At 38.6% G+C, this 17970-nt stretch overlaps 1 long non-coding RNA gene across 1 annotated transcript in view; it reads right to left on the bottom strand.

Moving 5' to 3' along the window:
• LOC108447329 overlaps window positions 1–17970 on the bottom strand; it is a 90120-nt gene that overhangs the window by 35634 nt on the left and 36516 nt on the right. Inside the window, exons 3-4 of the long non-coding RNA XR_001862846.1 lie at window positions 13555–13637; window positions 11475–11532 (exon numbers count right to left, since the gene is read on the bottom strand). This is a non-coding gene — a long non-coding RNA (uncharacterized LOC108447329). The remainder of the gene's footprint in view (window positions 1–11474; window positions 11533–13554; window positions 13638–17970) is intronic.

Below are 17970 nucleotides of genomic sequence, written 5' to 3'. Positions count from 1 at the left end.
CTCATCTAAAAAAATCCATAGGGAAATTCACATTTCCGTCTAGACTGTAGCAATTTATTGTGAAGTTCAACTTTTGGAAGTTTTCTACCCTCTTCTCTGCACCAACCCTCCTAAAATGATGATCACAAACATCTTCAGTGTCTCTATCTTTCACAGTAAAACTGAACTTCCTTGATAATGGATTCTGATAAGACATTTGAGATATCAGATCCTGAGTGTGTCACAAAACTCCTCAGATCAGTACTCAGCTCTCCTGGTTAATTTAATTTTTTAAACTTTCCCTTTCTGCCCTTTAGAAGTGTTGGGCAAAACCCAAAAGTTTCACATTCTTTTTTTTTTCCTAAATCTTTCTTTTAATGATATTCTTTATCCCTTGCAGCAGATGCCGAAGACAAGCAGGCAGCAGACTGACTAGAAGTATTTGAGGTTGGGTTGAGTAACTATTTCTAAGACCCAGTTCATAGTGCTTAAACACACATTCAAATCCTATTAAAATCAAGAGTTTACTTCAGTTAAACAGGACGTGAGCAAAGCAACTTTTTCTGATGAAAAATAAGGCCATGTTTTGTATGAGCAGGATGCACTGTGATGGGCATCTCCCCACTGCTTGTGACAGAACTGAGCCACCAGATTCATATTCAAACCTAGAGCAAAATATCATGATGATGTTCTTTCTTCCAGGTTAAATCAGTCTGTGGTACTTTAGCCTGTTTAAGTTAGTATTTGAAAAGTGCAGAAGGATTCCTTCGGCAGCTCAATAATTTGAGGGTCAGCCCTTGTGAAGCTGCATCTGGAGCACTGGGAGCAGTTCTGGGCTATTCACTCCAAGAGAGACATGGAGCTCCCGGAGCAGGTCCAGCAAATGGCTATGAAGATGATGGAAGGACTCGAGCATCTCTCTTATGAGGAAAGACTGAGGGAGCTGGGGCAGTCCAGGCTTAAGAAATGATGACTGAGAGGGGACCTCACCATCTGAGAAGAGGGTGCCAAAAGGGTGGACCAGGCTCTGCTCAGTGCAGTAGGACAATAGGCAGTGGGCAGAAACAGATGCACATGAAGTTCCGCCTGAGGAAGAACTACTTTACTGTGTGGGTGATCATGCACTGGAATAGATCACCCAGAGAGGCTATAGAGATATTCTCACTGGAGATATCCCAGAACTGTCTGGACGCAATCCTGTACAATGTGCTCTAGGATGACCCTGTTTGAGCAGGGAGGTTGGACCAGATGACCTACTGTAGTCTCTTCAAACCTTACGAGTTCTGTGATCATAGAAATATCAGCAAGCATCAGGACCCTCTGGAGCAAATCCAAAGGAGGCCTCCAAGATGATGAAATGTCTGGAGCACTTCTCCTACGAAGACAGTCTGAGAGAGCTGGGGCTGTTCAGCCTGGGAAAAGGCTCTGGGGAGACCTTGAAGCACCTTCCATTACCTAAAGGGACCATGAGAGAGCTGGAGAGGGACTTTTTACAGGGGCATATAGCAATAGGACAAGGGGGAACAGCTTTAAACTGAAAGAGGGCAGGTTTAGGTTAGATATTAGGAAGGAATGCTTCGCAGTGAGGGGGGTGAGTCACTTCAACAGGTTGCCCAGAGAAGCTGTGGGTGCCACATCCCTGGAAGTGTTCAATGACAGCCTGGATGGGACCTTGAGCAACCTGGTCTATTGGAAGTTCTCCCTGCCTATGGAAGCCAGGTGGGTTCTAAGGTTCCTTCCAATCCAGACCATCCTGTAATTCTGTGATTTTGCAATTGAAGCAGAAACTTTCTTGTACAATGTTGAACTCTGCAGTCAAATTAGGAAAATCACTCTTAAGTCCTTTATAGTACACTGTGGTTTTGGGGCGTAAATTTCAGAAATATGGAAAGGGCACCACTTCAACACCAAAATCCTCAGATAATTGTTAGTCAATTATGATAGTAAACACCGCTTGCACTTAAGTTGTATTATTTCGTCAATTATACTATTTACATACAAAAATCACCCTTGTCAAATACTCCATGACTCAAGTTTTAATTCATTTTGAAAGACTTAATGAACTCTGTCTTGGAACACATGCTTCCTGTTCCTTTGGTAGATAGGTCTTCCAATGCTCCAACAGGTGAAATGCAAGTAGGCTACATATGCTTAATTTGGTTGGCTATTGCTATCATAAGGTATTTTTTTGCCCTCAGTGCCATCAACCATAAAGACATTTCAAGTGCACATAATAAGTGCTTAACAAAACACCTCACTTCCTCCAAGATTTTAATAAACTGAACTTGAAAAGGGCACTAGAAGCTGGGGCAGTCCAGGCTTAAGAAATGATGACTGAGAGGGGACCTCACCATCTGAGAAGAGGGTGCCAAAAGGGTGGACCAGGCTCTGCTCAGTGCAGTAGGACAATAGGCAGTGGGCAGAAACAGATGCACATGAAGTTCCGCCTGAGGAAGAACTACTTTACTGTGTGGGTGATCATGCACTGGAATAGATCACCCAGAGAGGCTATAGAGATATTCTCACTGGAGATATCCCAGAACTGTCTGGACGCAATCCTGTACAATGTGCTCTAGGATGACCCTGTTTGAGCAGGGAGGTTGGACCAGATGACCTACTGTAGTCTCTTCAAACCTTACGAGTTCTGTGATCATAGAAATATCAGCAAGCATCAGGACCCTCTGGAGCAAATCCAAAGGAGGCCTCCAAGATGATGAAACCGGAAACGAGAGAGAGCTTGGAGGGGGAGTTTGCCTATTCTTAAATGTGGATCACAGAGGTGATCACAACTTTAAGTGGCTTAGAGAATTGTCCATATTCAAACTGGCCAGCTGATAGGTTCTATCAGTTCCCAGAGGAAACTGTAAGCACCCCTTAGCAAGGACGTCCCTTCCGGGACTATGCTTGCTAACCTATGACAAACAGTAAGAAGAAACTCAAGGAAAAAGAATAATTGCAGATGATTTTTTTAATAATTGTTGAGATCTTGGTGTTTGGCTTTGGCAATTTTCTTTTCCTGAACCCATATTATGTTAATATGCATTTTTTCTTTACTTACACAACATTTAATGACCAATTTAATTTCTTTTGCAATTGTTTATTAATTTCTCTCAGTTCAGGACACCTTAGAGTTTTTGAGTAAAACAAAACCAGGTTTGCATGCTATAGAAGACATTTTGGTAAACAGCTGCTCAGAATTGTGCTCTCTTAGACAAAATATTCTAATCAAAATATATCAATGGGCAGGACCTTTATGTAAGTCTTCATGATATATTAGTTTCTCCTATGCTTTCATTTTACTTTTTTTTAATCACCAATCTCTGCTTTTCATCTTCTCTTTAGTAAAAAATTATGCTGCTGTTGTCCATTGGAAGTTTGCTTAATTTTTATACTTCCTTATAAGCTAAATATTTCATAATAATGTTAAGTTCTCCCTATGGTACATTGATTGGTTATTCTCATTAGCTCCCTGTATAAAACCAGAATCAATATCCCTTTCTGACAGTTCTTTAACACATTCATAAATAAAGAGTTATGTCTTCCTCTGACACGCATGTACTTACTTGATTTATAGCAGCTTAAGTCTCTGGGAAAAATCATACACTATTACCTAGGCAAGTACAAGATTATTGTTCAGAGTTTCTATGGGAGAAAACGGGGAGAAAATCCTATCTGTCAGCTCTCCCTGTAGTAGAAGAGCTGCATGATGGATGCAGTGCAGTTGCAGAGATCTGGTAGCCTTCATAAGGCATTCAGGCCAATACATGGGATTAAAATAAATAAAAATAGCGTTTTGAGCCATATAATCAGAGCTACACACCCAGGCCTCTGCTGCATTACTGTTGAAAGCATCCAAGATTAACCCAGGGCAAAGGAGGACGGGCCTGGTTCTTCAAATTCTGCTGTTACCCAAAAAGTCTGTCTCGTTCACTCTTCTCCCACCCCAAGAAGACACACATGCTGCTTGTGCACACTCTACACTGCGAGGTAATAAACCAAGAGCAACCCCAAACAACAAAATCACCTCTCTTTCCAGTTCAGTGAACTGTGGCATGCAATAAGCACAATATTTTGCATGATGATTGTAACAAAAAATTAAAAGAAATATTTCATACATATATAATACATAGACCTAAATTAAAGAGAAATTTTTCATACATATATAATGTGTATATATATATACATATATCCCTGTAGAGTAGGAAGAGATGGCACCAGAAAGAAAACAAACCAGAACCATGCCGCAATGTAATAATGACCAACTGCTTTTCAAGTAGCAGTTTGAAGAGAAGTGGTAATTAGAATATGAAAGCTGGGAAGTATTTACTACAACATATAAACATATTTATAAACATATTTATATTTTTGAGTAAAACAAAACCAGGTTTGCATGCTATAGAAGACATTTTGGTAAACAGCTGCTCAGAATTGTGCTCTCTTAGTCAAAATATTCTAATCAAAATATATCAATGGGCAGGACCTTTATGTAAGTCTTCATGATATATTAGTTTCTCCTATGCTTTCATTTTACTTTTTTTTAATCACCAATCTCTGCTTTTCATCTTCTCTTTAGTAAAAAATTATGCTGCTGTTGTCCATTGGAAGTTTGCTTAATTTTTATACTTCCTTATAAGCTAAATATTTCATAATAATGTTAAGTTCTCCCTATGGTACATTGATTGGTTATTCTCATTAGCTCCCTGTATAAAACCAGAATCAATATCCCTTTCTGACAGTTCTTTAACACATTCATAAATAAAGAGTTATGTCTTCCTCTGACACGCATGTACTTACTTGATTTATAGCAGCTTAAGTCTCTGGGAAAAATCATACACTATTACCTAGGCAAGTACAAGATTATTGTTCAGAGTTTCTATGGGAGAAAACGGGGAGAAAATCCTATCTGTCAGCTCTCCCTGTAGTAGAAGAGCTGCATGATGGATGCAGTGCAGTTGCAGAGATCTGGTAGCCTTCATAAGGCATTCAGGCCAATACATGGGATTAAAATAAATAAAAATAGCGTTTTGAGCCATATAATCAGAGCTACACACCCAGGCCTCTGCTGCATTACTGTTGAAAGCATCCAAGATTAACCCAGGGCAAAGGAGGACGGGCCTGGTTCTTCAAATTCTGCTGTTACCCAAAAAGTCTGTCTCGTTCACTCTTCTCCCACCCCAAGAAGACACACATGCTGCTTGTGCACACTCTACACTGCGAGGTAATAAACCAAGAGCAACCCCAAACAACAAAATCACCTCTCTTTCCAGTTCAGTGAACTGTGGCATGCAATAAGCACAATATTTTGCATGATGATTGTAACAAAAAATTAAAAGAAATATTTCATACATATATAATACATAGACCTAAATTAAAGAGAAATTTTTCATACATATATAATGTGTATATATATATACATATATCCCTGTAGAGTAGGAAGAGATGGCACCAGAAAGAAAACAAACCAGAACCATGCCGCAATGTAATAATGACCAACTGCTTTTCAAGTAGCAGTTTGAAGAGAAGTGGTAATTAGAATATGAAAGCTGGGAAGTATTTACTACAACATATAAACATAAACATATTTATAAACATATAAACCCTCCTTAAGCAAGTCCTTTGCCAGATTCCCTTTGTCATCAGGTTCCTGAGTTAAACTGTATAGCACTGGAGAATAAGCATTAAGTAAATGCCATTCATTAACATGACTTGAAACTTACTTCCACAGAAGAATTGAACCAGAAAAATTACTGTATTACGTGTTCAGTTTGTCCCATTTCTGGATTTTAGGCAGCATCTTGAAACATATTAAAAAGAAATTGGAAATTACATGGATTTTTAAAAAATATTTCTGTTTTCTATGCTCATTCACCAGACCAATCATCTCACACACTCATGTCTGAAGCTGAAACTTCTATAAAAAAGCAGCAGTGAGTCATAGAGAGTACACTTTGCTTGTTCGTATGATGATATCATTATTACTGTCTCAGTGACACTCCTTAACACCATTGCTATTGAATGTCTAGGGATGATCTCACTGGTCATCAATTTATTTAAAGTTGGAACATTTTAGAATACTTAAAATATTGCTGTTCACAGGAACAGATTTTATTCAAGTGTAGTTACTTGTAGTTACAGTAGTTACTGTAAAATCCCAAAATAACTTCCTCAAGAAATAATTTCAGCAATATTTTAAATTTTAAATAAGAACTTTATCTCAAGTAATGGTACAGGATGTTCCAGTTTCAGAAACTTGTGTTTTTGTGTCTGCATCATATTTTTGTTTTCATAAATTTTTGAGTCTGAGAACACCAGAAAGCATTTTATTATCAATGTAAATGGAGATGATTCATACAATAATATTTAAAGAAAATGATCCTGAAATTCAAAGCAAAATGATGTATAGGTGGTCAAGAATATATTTTTTCATTATATTTTTGCACTGGATGATGTTAAGTCCTCACTAGTTAAAGGGACTATAAATGTCATTCATATAAATAAAAATAAAAATAAGTAGATGTTTTACAAACATGAAGAAATATTAGGAAAGGAGCTGCAGAACAATAGGCTTCATCTTAATTTATGGTGGAGTATCATACAAAAGGAATAAAATGAAGCTCTTTTAAAGAGACTATGTGAATTTAGTAGATTAAACTACCTGAAGAACACTTCTTTTGAAAAAGTTCTTAGCTAATGGTTCCATACTAACAAAAAGCAACAGACCCCATTAATCCAACCAAGAATGAATTGAAGTACAGCTGGATGTTAAAAACACTACTCTGTCTGTTTGACATAATAAACAGTACAAATAAAAAATGTTTGCTAATAAAACAATCTAAACCGCAAATACTGTGTTTAAAAGAAATTTGGAGGTTCTGGTAATAGCCACAGAAGTTGGTTACAGAGCGAAATTAAAAGGGCTCTGTATACTATGGGAATTTTACTGATCTCTGCTGATAAAAATATTGTTTAAAACTACAGCAAATGTTTATTAAAGTAGTAAAAGCTAGGGGGGAGGACACACTTTCATTCTTTTGATACCACATTAATCATGGGTTTGGCGCTGTACAAGGCACAAAGGATTAGTACTGAAACATTCAGCAATCTTGAGCCCAAAACCAGGCCTCCGAGTTGGGAAACACATCTCAAGCAGGAGCTTTGCTTAAAAGTAACTCCCTATTGCATCCATCAACGACCCCATATGTAAGCTGCACATGAACACAGGTAATTTACAAAGTATAAGGTGCTTTTTTTCTTTCTTTTCTTTCTTCTAAATCTTGATGAAGCTGGTGAACACAGATGCTGATGCTGAAACTTTGGCAATCTCCTGACATTAAGTTAAACCGTAAATAAGAACAAAGAAATGTAAATGGGCATGTTATTTTCACTTCATTTATTATAACATTTTAGAAGTGTTACAGGGGATTGGTTGTTGTGTTGGGTTTTTTTCACCTGCTTTGAAGTTTCAGATTTTGTTCTGAACGTGGTTCCCACACAGGGATTGTCCTCACCGCTCCCCTTCCCTTCAGACCGACCCACCCCTGCTGTGTCAGCAGCACATGAGCTGTACACTTCTAAAGCTTCCTGTAATTAAGTTCACCTTGTTGCATTATAGGCAAACATGTTCAGACTTATTTTGGATACATTTGGGAAATAATAGCTTTTTAGAGTCTACAATGAGAGGCATCGTGGGCTACTAAAATAAGCTGTGGTGAGGACAGTGTCTTGCAGTGCTTTTACATGTGGCGAATTCCCTTAGTGTCTTGGTACTTTCATCAGAAAATAAGGAACATTAATTTCTGTTGTTTTGCATCAGAACTAACATAAGTTTACAATAATGTTTGTGTTTAAAGTATATTGTTTTTGTGTGCACCTAGGATGGGATTCAGTTGACAAAAAGCCAAGTACGTGGTTCCATTTCAGACACAATTTGGGCATCCTGCCTGGACACCACTGCCTTTCCACAAGGCTTCTGGTCTCCCCTCAGCTCCTTTTTCATGTTTCCAATCCCAATAAAAACATTTCCAACATCCTAGGGCAACTTGCAGTTGCACAAGGCACATAGGATTTGGCAGCTGATTCCAGCTCACTCAGAATTATGTAAACTATGACAGAGTAATTTTCTGGCACATTTTTATGTATGTGAAAAATACCAGCCCAAGATCCTTCAAGTGACAGAGACTCTCATATTTCATGCCATGACACAGCAACTAACAGAGCAAGGGAAACCTATGGATGTACAATCATCTGGGTGTTTTTCAACCCTAATAAGATGTTAACACAATTCCTTGCCGGGTAATAAGAAGTTGACTTTGCCTCTTGCCAGCTGGGACAAAGAGTTCAGCAGCCAGACGTTTCAGTGGAAGAATTTCAGCCTCAGCAAAGAAACAGCAAAATACCCATGACAAAACACAGAGCCACCCACCCTGACAACCCAGCGATCCTATGGCTTGTGCCAGGCTGACACGCTGATGGGGCCAGCCCTGGGGTGCCACAGAAGTTGCCTTCCAGCCTGCAAAGTGGCACAGTAGCTGGAGTACTGCATGGAGCTCTGGGCTCCTCAGAACAGGAAGGACATGGACCTTTGGAAGCAGCTCCAGAGAAGAGACACACAAATTATCAGAGGGATGGAACACCTGACGTGTGAAGACAGGCTGAGACTGTTCAGCCTAGAGAAGAGAAGGTTCTGGGGAAGCCTTATAGCACCTGCCAGTACCTAAAGGGAGCTACAAGAGAACTGCAGAGGGACTTCTTTTTACAAGGGCAGGTAGTGGTAGAACAAGAGGGAATGGCTTTGAACTGTCAGTGGGTAGGTTATGTCAAGTACTGGGAAGAAACTCTTCACTCCTAGGGTGGTGAGACACTGGCACATGTTGCTCAGAGAAACTCGGTGCTCCACCCTGGAAGTGTTCAAGGCCACATTGGATGGGGCTTTGAGCAACCTGGTCTAGTGAAAGGTGTCCTTGCCCATAGCAGGGGGTTGGACTAGCTGACCTTTGAGGGCCCCTTCCAACCCAAGCCATTCTATGATTCTATGTCTTGCCCTGTCCCCAGCAAGGCTGAGTGAGGATGCACCAGTACCTCATGTGCAGCTCAGGGCCAGTCCTACCTTCCCCAAAACACATATTTTATCCTGCCCTGATGGCAAATGCCATACCAAAGCCTCTTAGCCAATAGAGCAAATACAGCAGAAAGACAGCCCTGGATCTCTGCAGCTCCTCCTGTCTCCTCCAACCATGATGGGAAACATCAAAAAAGGGCAGAAATCTGCTTTTTGCCTCCCTCTGGCGTTTTGATCTTTCTCTGCCTCAGAAAGGGGAAAGGAAATCAGCCACTACTGACATGAATCCTTTGTACCCATTTTCCCTTTCCACAATGGTATGGAAATCAGACTTTCCCAGAACACTGCTATTTCACCCTCATTGTCCTGACTTTTGCTTTGGCAGTGTAAATTAGAACTAGTGTGGTTTGTCCCATCCTCAGACAACATGTTAGGAGACCAGATTTCTGCTGTTTTAAAAGGACTATCCATCTGCAGATTTAGGAACCCAAACACATCTCCTTCTGGAAACAATTATTACATCTGCTGTTCTGAATGGTCATTAGGACTGGCTGAAATTATTACTGAAAATGGGCTTACAACGACAAAGTTTCTCAGGGAATAGCTGCATTTCTTACAGTGGGGGAGGTGGTGGTGGGGGAAGAAGTTAAAGTCTTTCAATTCATGGCTACATTCTAGATTTTTTTTTTTTTTAACTATTCGAAGAAAGCGTTCATATTTCTGTGGCACTTTCTTTTAAAACCTCTGTGAAAGGAACATCTTCTTTAAAGCTGGCCTTGAAACAGCCACTAATGGGAATGCTCAATTTTAAGATGCTCCTTTGAGGGACAGATTTACACACCAAGGCAAACCACATAGGCATTTAAAATATTTTCAAAACCAGGGCACGGAAAGCTGAGGAATCTCGGCATCTGCAAAAATGTGACTCTAATTTGTAATACTGAGGACACTTAAAAACAAGGTCTTTATTAAGGAAATAAAAATGAATTCTGACTCATTGATGTTAAACTGGTATTAAAAGAATCTGGAAGTCACACAACAGCACTGAAGAAGAGAAAGGAGAGAGATACAAAGAAAGTACATAAGAACAGAAGAGATTAATAGGTTTAAAGGAAAAAAGCCTGACAGTTTTAAATATAAATGTACTATGAGATGCTGTTCCTGCCTGTTCCCTTACTTTGTAGGTCTTGTTCTGATACATAGTAGAAAAGGAATGTGTTGAACCTTTTTGATCCATTCAGTCTTAATAGTAAAAGTAATTTTCTCAGGTGGGCACTGAACAGTTGCAATTACAGTTTATTTTGGCAAAAATCTTTTAAGACACTAACGGTATGAGGGTAAGGAATGACAGCACAGCATGTCTTCTAAGCTTGATACCAGCAGATTTGCAGAAGACCCAGAGACAACAAATTGTATTTTTCTGTTGAAATCTCAAGGTGGTTTATTTCAAACGCACTTTACCTGGGGGTAATGAAAAAGAATGAAAATATTCTAACTGCGGTCATGCAGCTATTGCTATTATCGTTCTCAAGATCCATTTATGCTCTAGCACAGTTGTCTTTGGGCTATCAAAACCAAAAGAACTTTCTTCTCTGAAAGACTAAAGCTTTCACTATCTACTTTTCATTCCCATTCACTCCATGGTTGCTTAAAAACATAACACCTCCCCACCCCTTCAGATCCTACCTACCAATTAGGCTATTTATTGTAGAAGACCACACTAAAGGTCTGTCTCTTTTTTGACACAAAGACTGCTTAAGCATCATATCATGCATGACAGGTTAGTTCTTAAGACAGGAACTAGTAGCAGAAAATTAACTTTTTAAAAAGTTGTCTGCTTTTATCCTATTAACATCAACATATCACAAAATCAATCAGGTTGGAAAAGACCTCTGAGATCATCAAGTTCAACCTTTGATCTCTTCTGAAAGTTCTATTTGGTATGGGATTTCATTTTCTGGAGTAAGAAGGTATTGGTGTATTTCTGGGTTTTGTTTTTGTCTTTTTTTTTTTTTTAATTAATTGTCAACTTCTTTCAACAAGTAAAGTCGTTGTTTAAAACCTCCATGTCTTCTTACCCAAGATACTCCTGGCAGCTGTTTTTTCACTGCTGAAGTAGTTCTTCATAAGCTTCTACACTTAATATAGAAATGAACTTGTTTTTTTAAAATACTTTCCACACACCCATTAAAAGTATACTAGAGAACAGCAACACAATATGATAAGTGAACTACATGGAAGATATGAAAAAATCCTATTTTTTGAATTTTTTCTTTATCGACTAGACGTGCACAAGGACAGAGTTCGATCTCTGCTATACAGGCAGTTCACAGGAGGTCACCTTATCACTACAGTGCTATTTTGCTTTGGCTTGGTTGAACTTTTCCAAAATCTTGTGATAAACAAAACAATTTTTCCATTACTAAAGGCCACTCACCTGACAGCTCAGGGTCTCAGGACTCATATGGGTTGTCTTCGCTTGGGCTGATTTTAGCCTTAAAAAAAAAAATAATATTTGTGATAGCAGTCAGCTGGTGGTCAGCTAACTACCAACTACATTTTTTTCAGAATTCTTTAGTTTACAGTGATAATGAGCAGCTATTCATGTTTCTAGAATAAGATGAACTGCCAAAGGGTGCATGAGTGCAGAGCAGTACCAGAGGTGCAGGAGTTCTGACAGAAACCACAGCTGTAATTCAGAGGTCACTACAGGATTTCAGCCTTCCATTGTTCAGGTAAACCCAGCTTTAGAACAAAAAGTGAATGGTGAGGAACAAATGAAATGAGTAAGCACAGAAGCTGCATTCAAAAAACTTCCAAAAATAAAGTCTGTGGAGGACAGGACTATCAAAATCTTTCTTCTCCCAATAAAGGGAAGAAACACCCTAAGCCAAGACCATATGCATCCCAGTGATGACTTCAGGATGCTGATAGCTCATTCTGAGTCCACCTCTTTCTTTCAGGAAGGCTGAAGCTCCCAGTCTTTGGACCCAGAGGGTTTCTGGAAAGGATTTTTTATTTCCCCAGAAAAGTAATATAACTGCATTATGACTTTTTTTCTTACATTATTTGAACTATTAATATATATTATTGTAACTAATAAATCAGACTGTTAGATTGCTAAATCACTAACTGGAGTAACAATAATTTCCGAGTTTCAGCTGTGACTGTGTTTCTCTTTTGCCCAAGCAAGAGTTATGTATAATAAGCATGAAGCATGATGACTATATGTATATAGTCACACAATAAAAAACAAACACCAAACAGAGCTCACAACCATGTATTTAAAAGATGCGCATCATCCTAATTGACAAAGAATATTAGAAAATTAAAAGAGATGTGTGAACAGCTATAGTTCTTCAATCACAGGTGCATTTACCCTGCCAAAACTTTGCAAAAATATTTTTGCTCACTTCAGCTGTGACTAGGGAATTTATTTCATCTGTAAACAACAACAAAAAAAAGACATAAAAAATAGCAAAATCATAAAGTTGCTGCAATCTGTTCTAGAAGCATCAAATGAGTTTTCATCATCAAATCTTTTCAACCAGAAAGTGATTTGTGTTTTGTACAAATTATTTAACTGAATACAGTGAAACTGATGAATTTTCAAAGATACACAGTACTCATTTCATAGAAGTGCACTTTAAGAGGTAATTTTGTGGAAACACACATATTCCATCTATGGTTCAGAAAAAGTGAAACTTTGTGAAGACTTTTTATCTCCTTTTATGTTGCACTTACTGGGTGTAATGGACAAGCTTTTGGGGCTTTTTGGGGCTCTTTCTTTAGACTTAAAATAAAAGCAATAAACTCAAAGTTGAGAATTATTATGATAATTATTTAACCAAATCAAAAGAAAATGGTGGTTGGTACCAGCAGAGCAGAGGGAAACATCAGCAAGCAAAGCAGTAATAAGTTCAGTAGGTCTGGTGGGACAGAGAGGTCAGGCAGAGGTGCCACCTGGAGAGAAAGGCCAGATACTAGGGAGCCAGTATCTCAATGGTTTTTAATGTCAAGTACAGCTGTGAATGTTAGCTATGAATATACTTATTTTTGGTAGTTATTTCTTAAGAATCAGGGCTGAAAGATCAGAAATGCAGTCTTCCTTTTCTGAGATACTGTTCTTCATCTGGCAAGTGCACACATTTTACCTTCATAAATTAATTATAGAAGGTCATGCTAGTGGTTATCTGATTTTGTCCATGGAGTATCTGCAGGGGGCTTTTGGTACAGTATAGGAAAATGCATTTCTGATAGCTTTGCTCTGAGAGACATCTAATGCTTGGAAAATTATGCCAGAAATTTTGTGTATTTTCAGCTTCCTCAGGCTGGTATCACTTGGTGGACATTCACCTCTGACACACCTCTCTACACAAGGACAGTAAGCCACTTCAGTGCCCAAAGAAGGGCTAGAATCATGCCAAGGATTCTTGGTATGCTTCAAATAACTGGTAGGGTAAATATACTGGTCTTACTTAAAGTAGATGGTGTTCTTTCTGCTTTATGAGACTCACCAACAACACCAGCTTGAAAACTTTTTTCCAGAGGCAGCTGAAGGTGGTACAGTCGCTAAGTTGATATTCTTAAGATAATTGTTCTAGAATTAAAACCACAAATCTATTTAGAATCTGATGATTTCATGAATTATTTTAAAGGAAAATAGATCAAAAAACCCCACACCCCACTCTGCCTTACTCTGGATTAAATATATTCAAAACGAAAAGTATTTTGAATAAGGAGACTGTCCCTTTGAAAATTGTTTTAAATATCCTATGTAGTCAGTGGTTTTCTTTTTTAATTGAGAAGATTCAAAACTTACATTTTTGCATTAACATCCCCATCAAAAGCTTTATCAGAAATTCTCCCAACAACGCTGTTAGTAGCACATATGCAATCATCCTCACGCTGTATTTAATTGGGACAGATACAAGAGTCACAGCTGTTTCTGTGAGAGTTTCAAGCTAAATTACATTTTTGATTGAGTTACTTGACTGGCAAATCTCCATTAGTCAGTTATATACTACATGCTGTTATATCACTCTCAGAAAAGCAAAAACTTCATTCATCATTACTACAGCTCTCTATCAAACAGGCTTTTTGTATACATTCACTGCATAATTTCGATTTGAATATTCCCCCCATAAAAAACCTAAACCAACCAAACAAAAAACCCACCACAACTCAATTGTCTCCACTATTTAAAGTATCATGGTAAATGTCACTCTTTTTAATAAATAGTTTGCTCAAGTATATTTCAAGTACTACACAAATAAATAGTGTTCTTTTAATACTTGCAAGTAATCTATGTTAGTTTATAAGTAATAATTCCGCTAAAATGAGAAGAAAGGAGATTGGATTACAAGTCCCTTTCCAAAAGAGCCAAATGTGTATATATGGAAAAGCGTTAAAAAGATGAACTTATATTAAAGTAAGCAGTATCAGTTCATTTACCATATAAATACACTCCTAAGTCCATTCTTTGGTGAATGGTTACTGAAAAGACTGAAAAAGATCCATATCAAGTTAATGAATTCTACTCTGCTGACTTACAGAAAAGAATATAAAATAGAAAAATCTACATATATTATTTCAAACTGCTTATTAGATAGACTTATCTATAATATATATGTTAGGCACAAATTACATTAAAATAACATTTACAGAACTGCAAAGGAAAAGTTTCACAAGTTAGAAAATGGGAGGGGGCAATGAAAAAAATCAATGTTGGCTGAGTAACCTCAGCTCACCCCTTCTGCTGAGGCAGTATTTTGTGATCTTTATTTAAAGCACATTATGACATAGCAGATGTTGGAAGCCAATGCTGAAGAGCAGTGGTAGGAAGCTAGGAGACATGGAGCAAGGATAGATCACTGACATTTTCCCTTAAAGTGATACAATCATGGTGCCACAATACGGTCCTGAAGCCAGCGAAAATACTGCTGCTTCATTAAACTCTGCACCTAGAAATATATCAGAGGAATTTGTGGTTTGTAATTTCCCAAGTACAACATAATTAAGTTCAATCTAATCTGATAAATGTCATATGTGATTCACTGCCACTGTCAAGGTTGGAAAAACCCCAAAACTCCCAGAATGGTGGTGGTAAATCAGTGCCTAAAAGGTGGGGGGCTTAGAAACACAAAGCAGAGGCTTCAAACCATTGATAAATTTTTTTGAGCACCATGGTCATCTGTTTTCTGATAGAGAAAACTAATGGGTCTTGGCAAAAGGACTTTAAATTGGCAAGGAAGAATAAGGTCCTCAGTAAGGGACAGGAAGAAACAGAAAAAAAAATATAAAAAGCAGCAAGTACACAAGAAAATCAGTAAGAAAGATGCATCAATAGAAGAAAGAACAGAGGGCACCAAACTGGGATCCAGCAGGCAGGTAATTTAAGGGTGTTTCTAGAAAGTGGCAAGAAAGATAAAAGCAAAACTCAGCAAAATGAAATAATGAGAAATAATGAGAACTGTATGAGGCCACAAGATATTCCTGTTCCAGTGAATTTAAAAGTTCTGTTTGGGACAATAACAGAGAAACTCAGAAACACAGTTTAGTTTTGAACTGTGGTTTAAAACTAAATCGTTGAAATGTTAGTACAGGAAAGCCCATGAGACAGAGGAGTGACTGCTACATTTGTACACACAGGAGGCATTCCCTCCTCCAAGGTAACCATCGAAATAGGAAGGAAAATAATGTATTTAAATCCCTGGGTGAAAATAGAAGCAGAGAGAGAATGAATGCTTTCACTAAAGAATATCAGCACAACATACATGAGATGAAGCCTGGAAGGTGACAACACATACTGAAATTAGTTGAAGAATGATTAAAAGCTATACCAATTTTAATGCAGAAATTATCTTAGAAATAAGAATATACAGAGTAGAATCAATTATTCTCACATTCATTCAGCAGGCATGGTTCCTATGCACAATGCAGGGAACATCAGGATCCTGCAAAAGGAAAACTCAAGCGAAAATGCTTTTAAATGCTCTCCCTCTCTATTTACAGACACCTTTCACCACTAAGCAGGACAATGTCACAGTAGTCATGCTTCACAGCTGGAACCGAAAACTAATATGCTTGGGTTCCTTTTTTTTTCCTTTTTAATTATTTTTAAGCACCAGAATTACATTAAAAGGTAGAAGTCTCTTTTCACCACAATCATCCTTAACTCATGTCTGCTAAGGAGGTAGGTGGTGCCAATGTTTATGGTTGCCCTGTAGAGAAGGGAGAAATTCATCAGAGAGCCAAAGGAATGATAAATCCCTTTCTTCTGAGGGAGTTTCCCCTCTGTGAGTGAGACAGGTGAAACAGTTTCTGACTAATTTAATAATGAATATTAATCTGTAGAAAACAAAACCCTGTTAAAAGAAGCTTTCTGGCAATCTAACGTAGTGGTTAAAAAATTAAAGTAAGGACAAAAGCACTGAGATGAGGAAATCTTTAGCTCTTGCTTGCCTTGGAGGTGTAAGGAATTCAAACAAGGCAGCATCTCCAATTAAACCCATCAGGTCCCTTTCTGGATTTTCAATTGCCACTCAGATTCAATTGCCTAGCCGGTAAAGGCAGACACATAGCTCTGAGGTTTGGATTCCTTTCTGGAAACAGATACCTAAGAATAATCCATTTCAGTGCTTACTTCTTAATTACCAAAATTCTGCTGTTTTCTAGTTTGATCCCAGCTGTCTCTTCAGCTGCAGCTGACTTCAATGAGACAGGCATGTATTCAGTGGAAGTCTCAAGGTAATGGAGAAGCTTCAGAGGGCAAGAAAAAAAATCCTAAAAAATCTTTTTTTAAAAGAAACAGAATACGTAAATCCCCCAAGCTTTCACCGAAATTACTAGAATTAAGTGAGGCAGCACGAATAGCATAGCATAGCATAGCAAAGCGGAGAATGGAATGGAATGGAATGGAATGGAATGGAATAGACTAGACTAGACTAGACTAGAATAGAATAGACCAGACCTCCTTTCAGGTAGGAGGGGCCTACAGTGATCATCCAATCCAATTGCGTGGACAAAAGTTAGAACATGTTATCAAGGGCATTGTCCAAACATCTCTTAAAAACCAGCAGGCTTTGGGCATTGACCACCTCCTAAGGGACCCTATTCCCATGTCTGAAAACCCTCTTGGTAAGGAAATGCTTCCTAATGTCCAGTCTAAACCTCCTCTGTCACAGCTTGGAACTGTTCCCATGTGTCCTGTCACTGGAGAGCAGGGAGACCAGCACTTCGTAGTCCAATGCTCCAATCTATCCAGATCCATCTGCAAGACCTCCTACCTCTCAAGAGAGTCAACAGCACCTCCTTCCAGTTTGGTGTCATCAGCCAACTTGCTAATGGTGCATTCAAGTTCTGCATTCAGGTCATTCATAAATATATAAATATCTGGAAGAAATTCTTTACAATACACAGAAGAAATTCTTCACTGTGAGGTCAGTGAAGCACTGGAACAAGTTGCCCAGAGAAGCTATGGATGTTCCCTGGAAGTGTTCTAGGCCAGATTGATCAGCCTGGTCTAGTGGGAGGTGTCCCTGCCCAGGGCAGGAGGGTTGGAACCAGGAGATATTTAAGGTCCCCTCCAATCCAATCCATTCAATTATTTTATGATTCTATATTTAACAGAACTGGCCCTAGAACTGAACACTGAGCAGCACGGCTGGTGACAGGTCACCAGGCAGCATCGACCATTCACTACTAGCCCTTGAGTTCTCTCCCTTAGCAACTTCTCCACCCAGTGGACCATGAACGAGCTCATCCCACAGTCTGACAACTTGTCCAGATGATGCTGTAAGGAACAAAAGTATGAAAAACCTTGCTAAAATCCTGAAGAAATGCACCCATGACCTTCCGTTCATCCACTGGGTAGGAACCATTACACAGCAGTATGAGTATGGAATTGCTGAGGTAGTCAAGACAGAGGTACA

This window comes from Corvus brachyrhynchos, unplaced genomic scaffold (genome assembly GCF_000691975.1).
Source record: "Corvus brachyrhynchos isolate BGI_N302 unplaced genomic scaffold, ASM69197v1 scaffold105, whole genome shotgun sequence".
Classification (NCBI taxonomy): domain Eukaryota; kingdom Metazoa; phylum Chordata; class Aves; order Passeriformes; family Corvidae; genus Corvus; species Corvus brachyrhynchos.
The sequence above is the reverse complement of the archived record's forward strand: the minus strand, read 5'-3'. Positions and strand labels throughout refer to the sequence as shown.